Source organism: Cololabis saira, chromosome 14 (genome assembly GCF_033807715.1).
Source record: "Cololabis saira isolate AMF1-May2022 chromosome 14, fColSai1.1, whole genome shotgun sequence".
Taxonomy (NCBI): Eukaryota; Metazoa; Chordata; class Actinopteri; order Beloniformes; family Belonidae; genus Cololabis; species Cololabis saira.
Window position 1 is genome coordinate 6,583,679 of NC_084600.1, and position 17,601 is coordinate 6,601,279.

The following is a 17,601-nucleotide window of genomic DNA, read 5'->3' on the forward strand; positions in this document are numbered from 1 at the left end:
CCAACAAGGCCTTGTGTGCCTTTGGAGAATAACCTCCTTTTGTATTTGCAAATAGTCTGGACATGACAACATTTCCATGAATTGTATTTTCCCTGTTTTAACAGTAAACGATTATTTATTGCAACCCAGTCTTGAACCCTCAGTTTCATACAACGTCATCTTCTTTAGCCCGACATGTGCACTACTCTGCTCTTCCAGATATCTGACCGGTCAAGCCTTTTTTTTCCTTCACACCACTCGTATCTCTTTATCTGCCTTCCTGTCCTCCTCTGTGTCCTTCTCTCCGGTATGGTCATTATCACAGAGGGGTCATCAGACCGATCTGCCTGCCACTCCGGCGACCCTCATCTGGTAGCGCTCCATGCAGCTGCAAATGGCTATCTAATAAATCTGTCACCTCAGGTCCAGCTGGGCGGCAATGATAAATTAGAGAATCTACGCTGTTCTGCATTACGCGCAGAAAAGATGAGCAGGCAATAGGAGGGATTAAAGTAATCCGATTTATAAAAAAAAAAAAAAGCATACATGTAAGATAATAATACTTCTCAGCGTGCTAATGGGTGAGGGAAATACAGCGCACATGTGCAGATGTGTGAAGGTGAATAGTCTCAAAAGAACATCTGAGTACTTGATTTTTACAGTTAGTTTCATTACATATGACTTACAGCACAATGAGGCAGCACGTTGGTTTTTAGTTACAACAGACAAGGACACAATGTACAAAAAGAACAAGTCCTAAGAACTGTTGCAGAAAATCAATCAATAATTCCATTTATTACGTTCTTGTACATTTGACATTAAAAATCTGCATCAGTTATGTTATACTTTCTGTAATTATGTTGCTACAAAGGCATAATTAGTCCTGACAGTCTGAATAGACTTAAATCATTGAACTATTCCCAGTACAGCAGATCCACACTGGCACCTGCTTGCATTTTTATTACACAGAATAATGTCATTTCTGCTTGTGACATCCAAGTCCTGTCCCACGTTTTTTTAAACCCTGCTCCGCTCCACAAATAGACGGGCTCAAGCTAAATCTTGTAGATGCAGTCGAGGGCAAGAATCGGGAGGAAGGAGTAACGCTGGAAAGTCCTAACTGTGCTCCAGCTCTGCAGCATATTCCGCACAGGACACGATATTCCTCTCACAGCGGGGCGGATGATTAAGGCAGAGTGCTAGAAGCTGTAAATGGATTTCTAGGACAGAATACCCGGTCTTACTGGTCTCACTCAGGAGACAACACCCTCTCCTGCTGCTGTCCCCCACTATGCCTGTTACACAAGATTTTTTGCATGTTTTTTTTAAATGAAATCCTTTATGCTCAGAGCAACCCCAAAATAAAGCACAAAGCATACATATTTATGGAATCTCTATCTGTGGATCTACAGTTTCCGCTTATGAACAGTCTCTGGGATGTGCAATTGTTCTACGGTATGAAACAGCTAATAGCCATTTGTGCCATTTTGCTGTCTCTATGCCAGTGGTTTTCAGCGAGCTCTGCCATGGCCAGCACCGGATAGGTAGTATGAATAAAACATGGGATCCATTAAAAAATTAATCGCCTCTATCTTAGGCGTAATTATGGTGCAATCCCTCCCAGAGTGCACAAGTGTGTTTATAGGCACAAGTGTGCAGTTGTAAGCCTGCTATAAGACGAATGTGCACATGCCAAGCCAGAGCTATGGAGGATTTCTGCCGCTGAATCTCATTTGATGAACGTCTTGCTTCTCTGGAAAGCCCGTTGAGGGGGCTCATGTGGATGTACAAATTAAAAAATGGTCCGTCTTCCACTTAATATCAGTGCGGACATCTGGGAAACATGAGCTTTTCACCTGACAGCAATTGTCCTTTTTGTTAATTATGTAGATGTTTAGATGTGCAGACTGAGAGCCTGAACAAACAAAGCCCCGTCATGTGCTGTGGAAGAGCAGTGTTTGTGTTCTATCAAATATTCAGAAATGCTAAATGCAGCTATCAAAATGATGTGGACACACTCCTGGGTATGGCTCTGGGGATGCAGATGACCTTTGGGGACGGGGTGAAAGGGAGGGGGACGGCTCGTATTGATCTGCCGTAAGTCGACATTCATAAATTACTCAAAACAGAATCTGAAACTGAAAGAAAAGCTTTCAACTTCATGCACTTTCTGCATGACAGATAATCACATCTCAGAGTTTTGCTTCATTTCTTTTCCTGACAGCCTCAGCCCTCTCGCATCCTTCATCCGTCCAGTGTATTCTGTGCTGCTGTGCTCTCCCTGGGGACCGTATCCTAATTAAGCCTAAGAGGTCTTTCTGGGTAGTGGGCTTGGACGGCTGTTTAAAGAGACACATGGACTGTGTGTGTGTGTGTGTGTGTGTGTGTGTGTGTGTGTGTGTGTGTGTGTGTGTGTGTGTGTGTGTGTGTGTGTGTGTGTGTGTGTGTGCGCACATGCATGTGTGTTTTCCACAAAGGCCAGGCTGATTTCATGACTCCACTGGGTACAGAGGGGATAATAAATTACAAAAGAGCCGCAGCTGGGGGTCTGTGATGTGAGCGTGAGTTGGGGTGTGTGGTTATGTTGCAGGGCCTAAATCTGTCTACACATTAAAGGTACTTCCTTCCTTACATGGGCAAAAAGTACATCTGTAAAATCCTTACAAAGGTTTACATAGAGGGTTATAGTAAATTAATAGCAAAGTCTTATTACCAAATGTAGCCTATGCCTTCTGGAAATGAGGGTACATCCATGCAATATGTTTGATTGATCCTACATGGATTTAAGAGTGTTAACATATATTTCCAAATGCAATGGTTTGCACTCCAAAAAACACTAGAAAATATGCTATTTTCAGTTTGCGGATGAGGTAACATTCATATTCATTTTCTTGAAACATATTTCACCGCCCACCTAAAAGCATCTCCAGCGGTAACGCGCCTCTTTCAGACGAGAGGGGAAATGTTTTAAGACTCATGAAAATAAGTCCACTTGCATTCTTTTCAAGATTATTTTGGGGGGGGGGGTATCATGACCTGGGTGACTGAGAATCTATACCAGCATGTAACTTTCATAGTAATGAATAAAATATGAAAATCGACAACTTGTCGATTTTCATATTTTATTCATCACTGATAACATGCTGAATACTTTATGAATGGAAAAAGAAAAAAGGCACCTACTTTAGAGAAGGAATTAGGAGGACAATCGTTATTTGTTTATTTTATTTAGATTTTTAGCCTTTATTTAACTAGAGAAAAAAAAATTCTTAAGATTCCAAATCTGTTTTTCAAGAGTGCCGTAGAACCCACATTTAATATGGGTTATGAAGTTTGGCCCCTTGTGTAGCTAGGGGATACTGAGATATGGACAGTACACACTATTGGGAGAAAGTTTAATATAAGAAAGCTTTCAAATTCTTCTAAGAAAAGAAAATGTTACAATCTATTCACACATAGACTGAATGCAATTCCTGCTTATGACAAAAACGTATTGATCTCACCATGTGGGGAAACTGGGTCAAGGATGAACAGGAGAAAAAAAACGATTCTGACTTCCTTCTGCCACGTTCCTCGATGTCGAGTGTACTATACTGTGTGAATTTACTGTTGCCATGGCAATGTCAAATAGGAATACTCGTTCTCTCGTTCAGTATTCACGACAAAGCATTTCAACTCTGCTTCTTTGCATTTACTGTATTTTCCCTTTCAATTTTAATACCAATCAAAACATGGGAAACATTAGGAGAAGAAGCATTGGTGGTCATGCATGTCAGTGTGCATGTGTGTTAACATACGCTGATGTCCATTAAAGTGTATGCACAGATTTGGGTGTGAAATCAGATCTGCAGTGCCTCCAAAGCGATGCACGTTTAACTAATCTACTTGGCGGTCTGAGGATTCAGGCTGGTCAGTTGTCAGGTTTTTTTTTTGCTGTGATATGGATTTTGCTTTAATCCATTTATGATGGGATGGAGAAATCATGCAGAAACAATGTTCTGACCAGATCAGTTTCCTCCAGCCATTATCTGCACTAAGCAGCTACATCACTCCTCCTAATTTGATGCAACCAGCCAAACACATCAGTCATTTCTGATGTCACCAGTGGACGTCCGCTGGCAGCTCTGCAGCACTCGTGGCGTGGATGGGCTGGAGGAGCCAGAGCCGCAGCAGATCAAGGCTTTCTCAGCTGGAAGCCTCCTGGGACCTGCGCTGGCTCAGACTGTGACTTGCAGGATTATTCTCTCAGGTTTGCCTGTGTGCTGTATTGGGTCTTACCTCCCGGGTGTGAGGCTGGACGACGGGGGTTAGGGGTCCCAGCTAGTCCTCGTTTCAGCTCTGAACACAATGAGTGCATGGAGATTTAATCAGAAAGAATTGAAAGTAATATTAATGATAATTTGCTAACCTGCAGTGACTGAACTGAGGTGTTTCACCCGGGTTCCAGGCGTGGTCGTTCAGCCCTTTTGCATAAGGAAGCTGTGCAGCAAGGAAAGGGAAAGAGGCATGTACAGGACTGTCTCAGAAAATTAGAATATTGTGATAAAGTACTTTATTTTCTGTAATGCAATTAAAAAAACTAAAATGTCATACATTCTGGATTCATTACAAATCAACTGAAATATTGCAAGCTTTTTATTATTTTAATAGTGCTGATTATGGTTTACAGTTTAAGATTAAGATTCCCAGAATATTCTAATTTTTTGAGATAGGATATTTGAGTTTTCTTAAGCTGTAAGCCATGATCAGCAATATTAAAATAATAAAAGGCTTGCAATATTTCAGTTGATTTGTAATGAATCCAGAATGTATGACATTTTTGCATTACAGAAAATAAAGGACTTTATCACAATATTCTAATTTTCTGAGACAGTCCTGTAAATAACTCCTCTGAGGTCAATGGGGTTTGTCCAGTTCTTCTTTACTCGTCTAGTCACTTATTGCTACTCTGTATTCCAAGGATCCTGCTGGTGTGTCCATGTGGAAAGGTGGGGTACACCCTGGACAGGTCGCCAATCTATCTCAGGGCCACACAGAGCCAAACACCTGCATTCCCTTAACTCACTCCTGTAGTCAGTTTACAACCTCCAATCCGCCTGGGTACGGCAGTTTCCCTGCAAGGAGACTGGACTACCGAGAAAACAAACCTATCCAAGCACAAGAAAAAAACATGCAGACCAGTAAACAATAACCTTTCTCTGGAAAACTGTTAACCACAAAGCCACCATGCTTCCCCACATCCATTAGTGGCGCTTTCTCAAGTGAACTGGCAGCCAAACGAAAAAAAGATCAACAGTTTAATGTTACCCCCTGTCAAAAAGTAGCATGTGTGTGTGTGTGTGTGTGTGTGTGTGTGTGTGTGTGTGTGTGTGTGTGTGTGTGTGTGTGTGTGTGTGTGTGTGTGTGTGTGTGTGTGTGTGTGTGTGTGTGTGTGTGTGTGTGTTTCCTCCTCCATCAATGGTAGAGTCAGTTGTTATAATTTAGATGATCCTCTGCTTGGAACAACAATGCTCCCAGTTTGTTCTCTGCAGCGTTACGGATGTTAACGAGGTGGTCGTTGAATCCAGGTTTCATCTTCTTGGGCACATGTATAACCACATACTTACTTCCAACCTCCCCATCACCCCGAGCTAAGTAGGTAAATATTGAAAGAACAGTAGGTTTTCTGTTTAGCATATTTCTCTAGGATGATACATTGCATATGTTGCAGCCATTTTACTGGTTCTTTTAATTCTTCTGTTTCACCCAGCAGAAACTCCCCCATCCTTCTCATGAAACATACTGTAGGCTGGACGGACGGCATTCCCAGTTAACCCTAACCCTAACCCTAACCCTAACCCTAACCCTAACCCTAACCCATCGCGGTTTGTATTTTTCTTGTATTTAAACTACTTTAAAAAAGTGAAAAAAGTGGCATCTTGAGCTCTGGAACCTTTCCAGTCCATTACCTGTACTGTCTACTGTACATTCAAAAGGTAATGTTTGCTAGAAATGACAATTATAATTACATTCAAAAGCCTGGAAAATGTTTTTGACCCACGAAACAAGATCAAAACAGTTTATTTGTTGCCCCCTGTCATGTTAGTTTCCCACCAAATGAGGCGTTAAAGCCTGACTGCAACGGGGTTGATGGTGCATTTTGTATATGTCTCAACAAATTCATACCCCCACACACACACACACACACACACACACACACACACACACACACACACACAGACCTTCACTGTGCTGACAGAGGCTAAAAGAAAAAGCCCTGAACAGAGGAATGCTGAGTCAGGCAGACCTGAGTCTCTCCCTGCCCCAATAAAGGTACAGAGCCATGTGGCCTCATCAATAATGCAGCGTCCTCCTTAAAGCTCACAAAGTCATTGATGTGTGTGTGTTAAGCTTTGCTTCGTAAGACATCAACCCTTTATGTTTGCCTCTCTCTTTCCATATGCATGTGTTTCAATGTTTACTCTGCCGTATTGTGAGGACTAAATCCATCCTTCATTAGAGAAGTCCTTACAGGGTGTTACAAAGGCTTAGTGTGAGGTTAGTTTCACATCAGAGATGGGTAAAACTCTTCAAAACACAAGTCAGTGCAGTGCGCATGTGCAAGGAGAGTATGTGTGTGCTTTTAAAAGGGATGGGGGTATGCACTCAAGGAGATGGCTCATCCGGATCTCTCTAACTTGGAGGTGGAGCTCCAAGAGTCTGTTATCAGTGGACGCAGCTGTACCTTGGAGGACACTGCGGCGCACTGGGGGCGTGCGCGTCAGCTGCTGGGTGTACTAAAAACCCGTCTGAATAATGTGTGCTGTGACTAACAGCGGGCGTTTTCCTGACATGTCTGAACATTACTTCCTCTAGCAGTTTTGTAAATCCCCAGAATCTTGATTAAGAATTAAGCATTTTCTGGCTCGTGCTCCTGAAGCCTGAAGCTTTAGCCACATGTACACAAAGGGTTAATCATTACACTTTTCCTTGCTTTGATCCATCAAGGTTATCACTTGTCAGCATCCTTTGGCGTGTGTGTTGGCATATTGAGCAGCAAGATGTGCCTCTGTGTTTCTTTTATTGGGTTTTCCAAATAATTCAGAGATTGTGATCAGTCTGAGTGACTAAAATCAGCTAAAGTGAGCCTTAAATTTGAACTGTATGTTTCTTTCAAATGATGCAATTCATATAACAGACCACACACCAACAGGAATATTGTGATAAAGTTCTTTATTTTCTGTTATGCAATTAAAAAAACAAAAATGTCATACACTGTGTTTTATTGATGCCTCTAAAGCCTTTGATCGTGTAAACCATGAAAAATTGTTTTATAAATTGCACAGCAGAGGTGTTCCCAAGTATCTTTTAAGGATTCTGATTTTCTGGTATGCTCATCAGGCGATGCATGTAAAGTGGGGTAACTTTATGTCTGCTCCGTTTGGAGTATGCAATGGAGTTAGACAGGGCAGCATTTTATCTCCATTTTTATTCAATATTTATATGGATGACTTATCCAAGCTGCTCAGTGGTTGTGGTACAGGCTGCGTGGTTGGTAACACCATCATCAACCACCTGATGTACGCTGATGATTTAGTTGTTTTTTCACCATATAGTGCTGGTCTTCAACAGCTACTGAGGGTCTGCTCACAATATGGCCTCGACTTTGACATTCTCTATAATGCAAAAAAAAGCAACATAATGATCGTCAGGACCAAAGAGGACAGCAAACTGTCATTTCCTGACTTCTTTTTGTCTGGCACTGTCCTCAAAGTGTGCAATGAGGTTAAATACTTGGGACACTGCATTAATGACGACCTGTCTGATGATGGGGACATTTATAGACAGCGTCGTGCATTGTATGCGCAAGCGAACACACTTGTACGCAAATTTGGTGTGTGCTCTGTACCTGTGAAGGCTGCACTTTTTAGAGCCTATTGTACTCCCATGTATACTGCTCACTTGTGGCGTCGCTATAAAAAGACCAGTATGCAGAAACTTCATGTAGCCTACAAGGATGGGATGAGGCTGTTGCTCAAGGTTCCACGCTGGAGCAGTGAAGTCAGCTGTTTGTCAGTGTCGGTGTGCCGTACTGCACTGCTGTACTGCGTAACCTTATGCACAGATGTATGTGCAGGTTGTCTGACTATGGGAACAACATCATTTTCAAACTGACTAACCCTGCACAGAGCTCAGTCGGGTTCTTCTCCAGAATCTGGAATCATTGGCGTATCAGCCTTTATGTAAATATGATGTGATATGTGATTACTGTGGATTTTATCCTTATTTTTTGTACCCTTTGTCTGTTGTCTGTTGTGCTATGGACCCTGTGTCCTTAATAAAGCTTAGTATTATATATTCTGGATTCATTACAAATCAACTGAAATATTGCAAGCCTTTTATTATTTTAATATTGCTGATTATGGCTTACAGTTTAAGATTAAGATTCATTCATTCATTATCTTACCCGCTTTATCCCTTGCGGGGTCACGGGGGTCTGCTGGAGCTCAGCTCATTTCAGGTGAGAGGCAGGGGTTACACCCTGGACAGGTCACCAGTCCATCGCAGGGCCACATAGAAACACACAAACCATGCTCACAACAACACTCACGCTCACACCTACGGGCAAATTAGGATCATCAATTAACCTAGTATGCATGTTTTTGGACTGTGGGAGGAAGCCGGAGTACCCGGAGAGAACCCACGCAAGCACGGGGAGAACATGCAAACTCCACACAGAAAGGCCCCTGCCGGGCCTGGGAGTCGAACCGGGGACCTTCTTGCTGTGAGGCTGTGAGAAGATTAAGATTCCCAGAATATTCTAATTTTTTGAGATAGGATATTTGAGTTTTCTTAAGATGTAAGCCATGATCAGCAATATTAAAATAATAAAAGGCTTGCAATATTTCAGTTTATTTGTAATTAATCCAGTATGTATGACATTTTTGTATTACAGAAAATAAAGGACTTTATCAGAATATTCTCATTTTCTGAGACAGTCCTGTATAGCTCTTATTAAATGCATACCTGATCTTGGTTGCCTGCTCTTCTGGTCCCTACATATTCTCTTCCTGGAAACAAAACAATGTTTTAGTCATCACAAGTCACATCACTGTGATACGATTCATCAGTTTCATCTAGTTACGTGATTTGACATGACATGTGCTGCATGCTGGTACAACAATCATCGTTAGTATACGCACCATTAACGTCAACTCCCTCGGAAATCATACAGTAAAGGAAAAAAAGCCAAACTGGAACCGTGGGTTTGAGTTTTGACTCTTTTAAGTGCCTGATTGTTGGGCGCGCTTATATGGTGCTAGTTTGCACCCTCAGGAGCAAAGTTACATAACACAATCCAGTTTGTGATTACTTAATCTCCTTTCAAAATGCTGATCTCTGGTAAAGTCTCAAGACTGAGTTTCTTCTCCAACGAATCCCTGCTAACGCTACAGTGAAAGGAAAGTCACAGGTCGTCATGCGGCCGTGGGAGTTTACAGGATTTTATTAATCCTATTTGATGTCTGGGTTGGTGTTGATTGCTTTGTGAGGAACGTTAGCATTACTATCAAATAGAAGGACTTTGACCTTTGCAGCGAGTGATAGTATTAGGCAAGAGCCTTAAAGAGATTGGGCCCCCCTGACACGCACACAGACACACACATAATCATACCCCAACCTCCTGCCTGGATTTTTGTTGCATTCATTGACCTCAGTTTGCAGATTTCACAATCTGGCTGGTTGGTAGTTAGAGCCATTGACTGGATTATGACACAAACATGATCAATCTGCTAAAATCACACTTGCTGGGAGCTGAGCGAGCTGCTGGGGTCATGGGAGGTGTCCTGCAACGTGACTGCTGGGAGGGCTGTAAGGGGTTGTCTCCGCATGCACGCACACAAAGGAGCATTTTGTGTGCATCCTTGCGTAGCTGTATCATAAAATCATTAAACACACTCATTTACATGCAGCATATACACTGAGTACACATACATTAATCATAGCATGCTTTCACACATAAATACCACTGCACCCAGCAGTCAATACGCTACAAAATCCATACCACACTTGCATATTCCTCCATCTAATCTAATTTTGCCCCGTCAAAAGGCAGATCAAGCAAATAACTAGAGATCAAAAGTCACATTTTATTACTTCATCCGAATAGTAACAACAGTTTCTTTGAAATAAAAATGTATCATAGAATGTCAATCTAATATAATACTTTTTTATATGTAAATGATATAACTTTCTACCCTCACGTTGCTCAGGTGATGCAGATGTTATGTCCGCACATGAGGCTGTAATGTTTTACTTTTTTTCATTGTTTGGGGGGTTCGTCATGCACGTGGGCCACTGCATCCTGGGAAAATGTATAAGGTGAGGAAGGTTTGATAATGGAAATTCCTCTTGAAGCAGCACACCATTCAGGACTTTTTCACCTATTGTAGAATGTGCAATTGCTCCCAAACTGCCCACTGCTTATTGCATTCTGGCAAAAGCGGTGTAGAATGTGGTTTTGAATGGACCAGAAATGAGGCTGGGTACACCGACAAAAAAATAGACCAGGAGCTCACACAGCCAAATCAGGTGTCTGCCAATGGAACGAGAGGATAAAGGACCACGGTGGATCTAAAAAGTCTGCAAACCCTTACAAAATTGTAGGCCTTCAAAATATGAGAATATAAATATCAACATAAATGTCAGAATTGTCCCATTTTTAATGTTTAATGTTCACAGCCCTTTCTAAAGGAGGTTCTAACTGTCCTTGGAGTGAACCAGTTGCATCCCAGAGACATTGCAAGGATCAGAAAGACCCTCCAACGCTGATGAGAGGATAAGGAGAAAACTTATCTTGGAGGCTAAAGAAGAAGAAGCAGCCAACAGTAACACTAAAGGAACAACAGGAATACCTGGCAGATACCGATCACTCCATCCATCCATCTATTGTCTATGACCATCCATCCATTCAGTATATTTTTTCCCTATTCGGGGTCACAGGGATATGCTGGAGCCCATCCCCGCTGTCATCAGGAATACACAGGTCACCTGTCCATCGCTGGGCCGCATATTGAAAAACAACTACACGGGCAATTTAGAAGCACCACTTGGCAATAACATGCATATTTTTGGGACTCCAGCTTCCCAGCCAGAGAAAAGCCACACAGCACACACAAGCACATGGAGAACAAGCCAACTCTCCACAGACATGCCCTACCAGGAACCTTCTTCTTGTGAGGCAACAGTGCAAACCACCAAGCCACCGTGCTGCAGCATGGGACTTCAATAGTGTCTGGCAAAAAAGGAAATTGTTTCTTATAAAAAAGAATATGCAGTCCATCTGAATTATACCAAAAAAAAAAAAAGGAAATCACGCCAAACCATTGAGAAAAAATGTGCTATGGTCTTTAGCCTTATTTCTAAAAGGTATGCTCGGGGAAAAAAACAATACAGAACATCGATGGAACGCCATAACAGTAAAATGTGGTGGGGATAGCGTTATGCAGTCGGGCTGCTTTTCTTTAGCTGGGCTAGTGCCACTTGTAAAGATAAATTAATAACTACAGATATCCAAATATTTGGGAAAAAAACCTGCCTTCTCTCAACAAACTGAAAATGGACAACACAACAACAATGACACAAGGCACACACCAGCATCAAGCAAGAGATGAATTCATAAAAGGAAACTTACAATCTTGGGGAGGTCCAGTCAGAGATCAGACCTGATTCAGGAATTATTTTAAAAGAACAACACACATAAATGAACTTGAACCTTGAGTGGAAGTCTAAACTTAGCGCAAAAAGTAAGGACATTTGTGTTCAGTAGATTATGTCTTTGTTGTAACAATGCTTCTTGGCAATAAATCTTATACTGATGGAAAACCTGTTTCTTTCCCTTTTAAATGGTGCCACATTTGTAAGGAGCAAGCATTTGTGTGATGAGCAGCAAAGCTGAGTATGTGGGTTGCACCCATTAAGAATTTGCCAAATCTTCTCTGCCAATACCAAACAGCTTATTTTGCCATTGACTCTTGTTTGGTGTTTGGTGAATTGGATGATTGAAATTTGAAGAAACAACACATATTGGCAATTTAACAATTTATCCATTTGACAAACAGGAGCATGTGGAAGAACCAAACACAGCCATACGAGCCCGGCAACTCCTCCTTATGCTGGTCACACACTGCTGCGGGATGCTATCCCATTCTCCAGTTATGTTGTCATCTTGGAGGATAGAGTTCCCTCCCAGACTGTGGAGATATGGGATTGCCACTGGTTGCAGAATCTTATTTCCAAATCTGTCTGTATTGAGATTGCCTCGAATGATGACGATCTTTGTTTTTCCCGTGAGGGAGATGCTGCGCTGTACCATCACACTGCCTCCATCAAAAGATGTTACTCTATCGGTGCAGCAAACAGCATAGTGTTCTACATGTCTTCTCCACACTTTGACCCTACAATCCAACTGCAGTTGGAAGAATCTGGACTCACCAGCGCAAACGGGCCTGACAGTGAAGGGCAGTCCTGGCATGACCATATCGTCCTTCAAACCTTGACTGCTAATTCGTAGAAAACAGCCTACGTACCGTAGGGTAAGTAAACATGGTGAGGTCTTCTAGGGGTGTTGTCTTCTTGGGACACCCACTCTGCCTCTCTCACATCCCTCGTTATACGGTATTGAACTTGGCCTTCAGTTTGGAGAGGGTACTAAGGCTCACTCCAAACAATGCTGCAACTTGGTTTTGCTGAAAACACCAGCTTGAAATTGTCCTATGGCACAGGCCCTATCCAGATCAGCCAAACGTGGCATGCCAAGGGCCCTGGATAGCTCAGTGGGTTGAGTGGGCGCCATTTGTAGAGTCCTCGTGCGGGCAGCGCAGGTTCAAATAGCGTCTAATACAACAAATGTTGTCTCCAGACGCTTTCCAGAGACCCAGAACATGAACATAAACCCCCGAGCAATTATTACATAAACAATGGCAGGTAAAAACTCCCCTAGTGGGAGAAAAACCTTAAGCCAAACAGTGGCAAGAAAAAGTCCCCTTTAGGAGGGAAGAAACCTTGACCAGGACCTGGATCATAAGAGGGGACCCTCCTGCCGAGGGCTAGACTGGGGGAGTCGGGGACGTCAGCAGCACACAGCAGTCATGTGGAAGCAGCAGCGGGATGACCGGGGGTGGGGACCGCAGGCCAGCACGCAGCTCCCGAAGCATAAAATAAACCAAAAAACCAGATGAACGGGGAAATAAGATAACCAAAACCCAAAATGTCCATACTAATTTCCTGCAAAATTTGCATAAAATTTACAGCAATCCCAAATTTAAGGATGAATGATCAGATTTTGTGAAGTTATTGATTAATTGTGTTCATATTACCCATTTAATTCAATCTTTTAATCAATGTTTCTACTCATGGACTCAGCAGCTCTTTCTCTGAACCATCCCTGTTGGACAGATGGTTTGGACAGATCAAACCCCATCAAACATTTACAACCTCACTGACACAGACTCATCACGCTCACAGGCTGACAGAGGCCCACCCATACCACCCCCACACACACACACACACACACACACACACACACACACACACACACACACACACACACACACACACACACACACACACACACACACACACACACACACACACACACACACACACACACACACACACACACACACACACACACACACATTCCCTCTGCAGGCTGTGAATTTTGGTTGTGCCTGATGGCGCCTTGACAGGAAACCTTGTTGCTCATCAACCCTGAGCAACTACATTTCAAACCTCAACCGTCCCATATGCTCTGCTAGACTTCTAGTATTGGCTTTGGTTCTTTTATATTGTTGAAATTTTGGTCAAGGACGTTCATCGGGGCATACTGAATCTATCAGGCTTGTTTTACTGCAGCCTTGAGTCCCCAGGGTCCCGTATCTCAAACAAACGCAGAAGGACGTTAGGGAGGGATAGAGGACAAGGATGATGAGTCAAGGTACAGAAAAAAAGAGAGTGTGAGGAGGAGGATGACAGCAGTGAGGAGGATGGGAAGAGTGAGACGATTAGCAGGCGGAGGAGAAGGAGTAGGAGAGGTGGAGGTGGCGGAGGAGGCACAGAAACTAAAATGGACATCTGCATTGCTGTAAAGTTAAATGTCCCTCAGGTTTTTTAGAAAACAGAACTATGAATCTAATAAATGATACCATCTAAAAAATGAAATAGTTTTGTGTATTTTTCCTTTGAGATGCACAGCAGTTGGACTTCTATATTATTTATTATTCATTTTACAACTAAAACATAATCTGTACTGACATGCATGTTAGTTTAAAAAAAGATGTTAATAATGATTAGTCTGTTTCTATCTCAACAATCCCACAGAGATTTGGTTGCCAAGTCAACCACGGCCACCTCAGTGAGAACCGGGCGGTAGTCGGCGTTTCTGCTCCTCCATTTGGTTTTGAACTGAATCATCCTGCAGCTCGTCTCACCCTGGTTTGGTACAGTGCAGACCTCGTCTTACAAATGTGTACAGTACTGGTATCTGGTTCTGTAATGTGATTGCACACTATGCTCGGTCTGTATCTTTTGCAACACTGAGCATATTTCCAGGCTGTAGAGAAGAATTACGGCCGGCTCAGCAAGATGTTTCTGTCGAGTGGCGGTCAGTAAAGTCAGACCCTCAAAAATAACCCAGATATTTTATACGCAAGAGCAGGTAAGATTTCTTCAAATATTATGTTAAACGTAAGCTCTAGCAGCTGTCCAGCCATTGATCTGGAGAGCTGAGGAGAGTGGGGAGGGGCTGCATGAAGGCTGCATGAAAAGGCAAACCCTTTTCAATCTTCCAAAAAGTGCAAAGTCTGTTTTTTGTCAAATTTTTACATCAAAGTTCCTTTGAACTTAAGACAAAGTGAACTTGGAGCAATTTTGCAGCTAGAATCATAACAGCATTGATAAAAAATTAAATAGTTTGACCATCAACATGAAAAAAGAAGAAAAACTCATAGCTATAAATAATATTTCACACTATATAACTGGTAACTCCTCTCCCGTTGCAGCAGCTCCTTGTTTTGAGTCAATAGCCTAACGTAACCTGCAGTTTTAGTCAGGTTTATTTAGTACTTTAGATGGCATGTTTAGAGTCAAATCTTGCACTGCGTAGCTTTCAAATGGGACTGTGGGAAATTGATTGCATTGAAGCCTCTAAAGGTTTGCAATTAACGTGACACAATGTTCTCCACGGGGAGCAACAAGCCAAAAGCACCCGTCTGTGAGCGGATGAATAGTTACATTATTCTGAGTACACAAGCAATAAGCGATGGAAGAGGCATGAACATACCCGAGTCATGCATACAGCACAGGGAGAGCCAACGCTCGTACATGCAAACACATACTCCATCCACAGCCGGACGTCTCCCTGCAGATGCTGGTAATTGTCAAACGTCAGCCTTTTATAACTCCGTTTGAGCCGATGAGCCTATTTTTGTTTGTTTGTTTTTCAGACAGGTATAATTTCCCTGTAATGACATTATGCATGCAAGTCGCCAGAACACTCCTGATACAGAGTAGCACAGAGGTCAGAGTAACATGGTGTCTCTGCCTTCAGGTCGGGCCGTGCATCTGTTGTTTTTAAGGTTCCGGTGTCCTCTGACCTGATAAAACACACTGCAAGGCAAGCTCATATTTCAGAATCTGATTAAGAAACATAGAGGGAAAGCAGGTTTGTGCCACCGTCTCTGTCTCACGCACACACACAGACGGTGGAACCAACAGACACCTTAGCCTTCCCGAGCTGAAGCCAGTGGCAGCGATCACACTGAATGCTCCTTGTGTTGACAGCACTTGACTCATTCTGCAGTGCATGCAGTCATTAAGATGCATAGCCAGGTCTGAACTCAGCTCTGCCAAGTTGTGGGGAGCCATTTAACCATCACAACACACACACACACACACACACACACACACACACACACACACACACACACACACACACACACACACACACACACGTATGCAGACACAGATGCACAGGCACGAAGGGACTCAGGGACCAGGATCAATTTAAGATGCAATAAAGCTCAGTAGTCTGTAAACTAGGAAAATAAGTGGTGCACTTCCGTCCAGCATCAATACACCGGTCTGCGTGGCTACATGCTAACCCCAGATGCTACAATGCTCTTTCACTAAAGACAAAATAAAGAATAGCCCTCATAGGCTACTTACTGTCAAACTTTTGGTGCAGATGATGAAATGAATGTAACACAGTTCTTCTGGAAAAGTAGTTTATACACAGTTTATCATGAATTTGTCTTTATTTTAGCATCTTAGCAATGTAAAAAAAAGAGATCTGACAGCAGACAGAGACACAAAGACGCAACGGTTTAAATTAACATTTTGTTGGTCACTTCCGGGGAATCTTGGGCTCTGTTTTAATCGCTGGAGAGAACTTGAATTAAATGTAACTCCCCTGGGGAGCTCCATGCAGCCTGACGACGGATCACCGCTGTTATACTTGGAGAGCTGAGCACTGGCCATCACTGGACAATCTTTTAGCTTTCAGCCTAAAAATGATGCTTATTCCTATTTGTTGGCAGCTTTATAAGCATAATCCTTCTTTAAGACAAATTGGAAAACATTTACTGTCGTTTTTTTTTTTATTTCTTCAAACCCCTAACTGTCACTGTAATTAATAATAAAAAAGATTCTCACACACAAAAAAATATTTGTCATGCCTCTTTCCTGCTGAAAAGATGAATGAAGCGGCTGCTGAAGGACAACTATCACACAACACAATTGTACGAGTGTTTCAAGCGGGATAAACGTTTTGATTCCTATTTTCTGAAGTAATATTTCCAGTAGCCTCTTTTAGACTATCGCTTAAATACGTCCGTATCGGCCCGAAGATAACCTTGATTTGTCTAAATGCTGCATAGATGTTGATGAAGAACAAAGACAGGCTTAAGCCTGACCAGATGGATCCTTGACTGTGATCAGAGAGAGATGAGATGGACCAGTGAGGAGTCAGAGTCACATGACTTTACCACATCAGGATCAGGATCACAGCAGAAGACCCATTTAATACAAGCCATGCATCCCCACAACGCTGTTACACTTAACTAGTATTATATAGCAACACAGATCTGGTGACACACTCTTTTTAACGTAAAATCACAACTATTGTTCCCTACACAAATAAGGAAAGTGTGAATCTTGATAACCAATCATCAGCCCTCTGCTGATGAAATCACACACATACAAATTTTCTTTCTTTCAATTAAACTAACAACCCCCCAACCACACCCACATGGCATATCTGAAGTATTTACGATGTCACACCGTTAGAGCCGCTCGCAGGATCTTTTTTGACTCTTTGTAGTAATTGAGAGGCAAGTGAGGATATATTTCTCTTTTATATGGGGCTGTCAAATATTTGCAAAAGACACTAAAGAGAAACATGTTTGTGCAGAATTAGTTCTCATTTTAGTTACTTTTGTTAACAGTGTGTATACTTTCTAGTATTGGGATCCCCGTATGTTGCCATAGCAAACTTCTCTGTTGTGAGAGCTGCTCCTCTTAGTTTATTGACGTCTCGGTTCATTAACACAAATATGTACAACCAGTACTGGAGTTGAGGGGGGATGA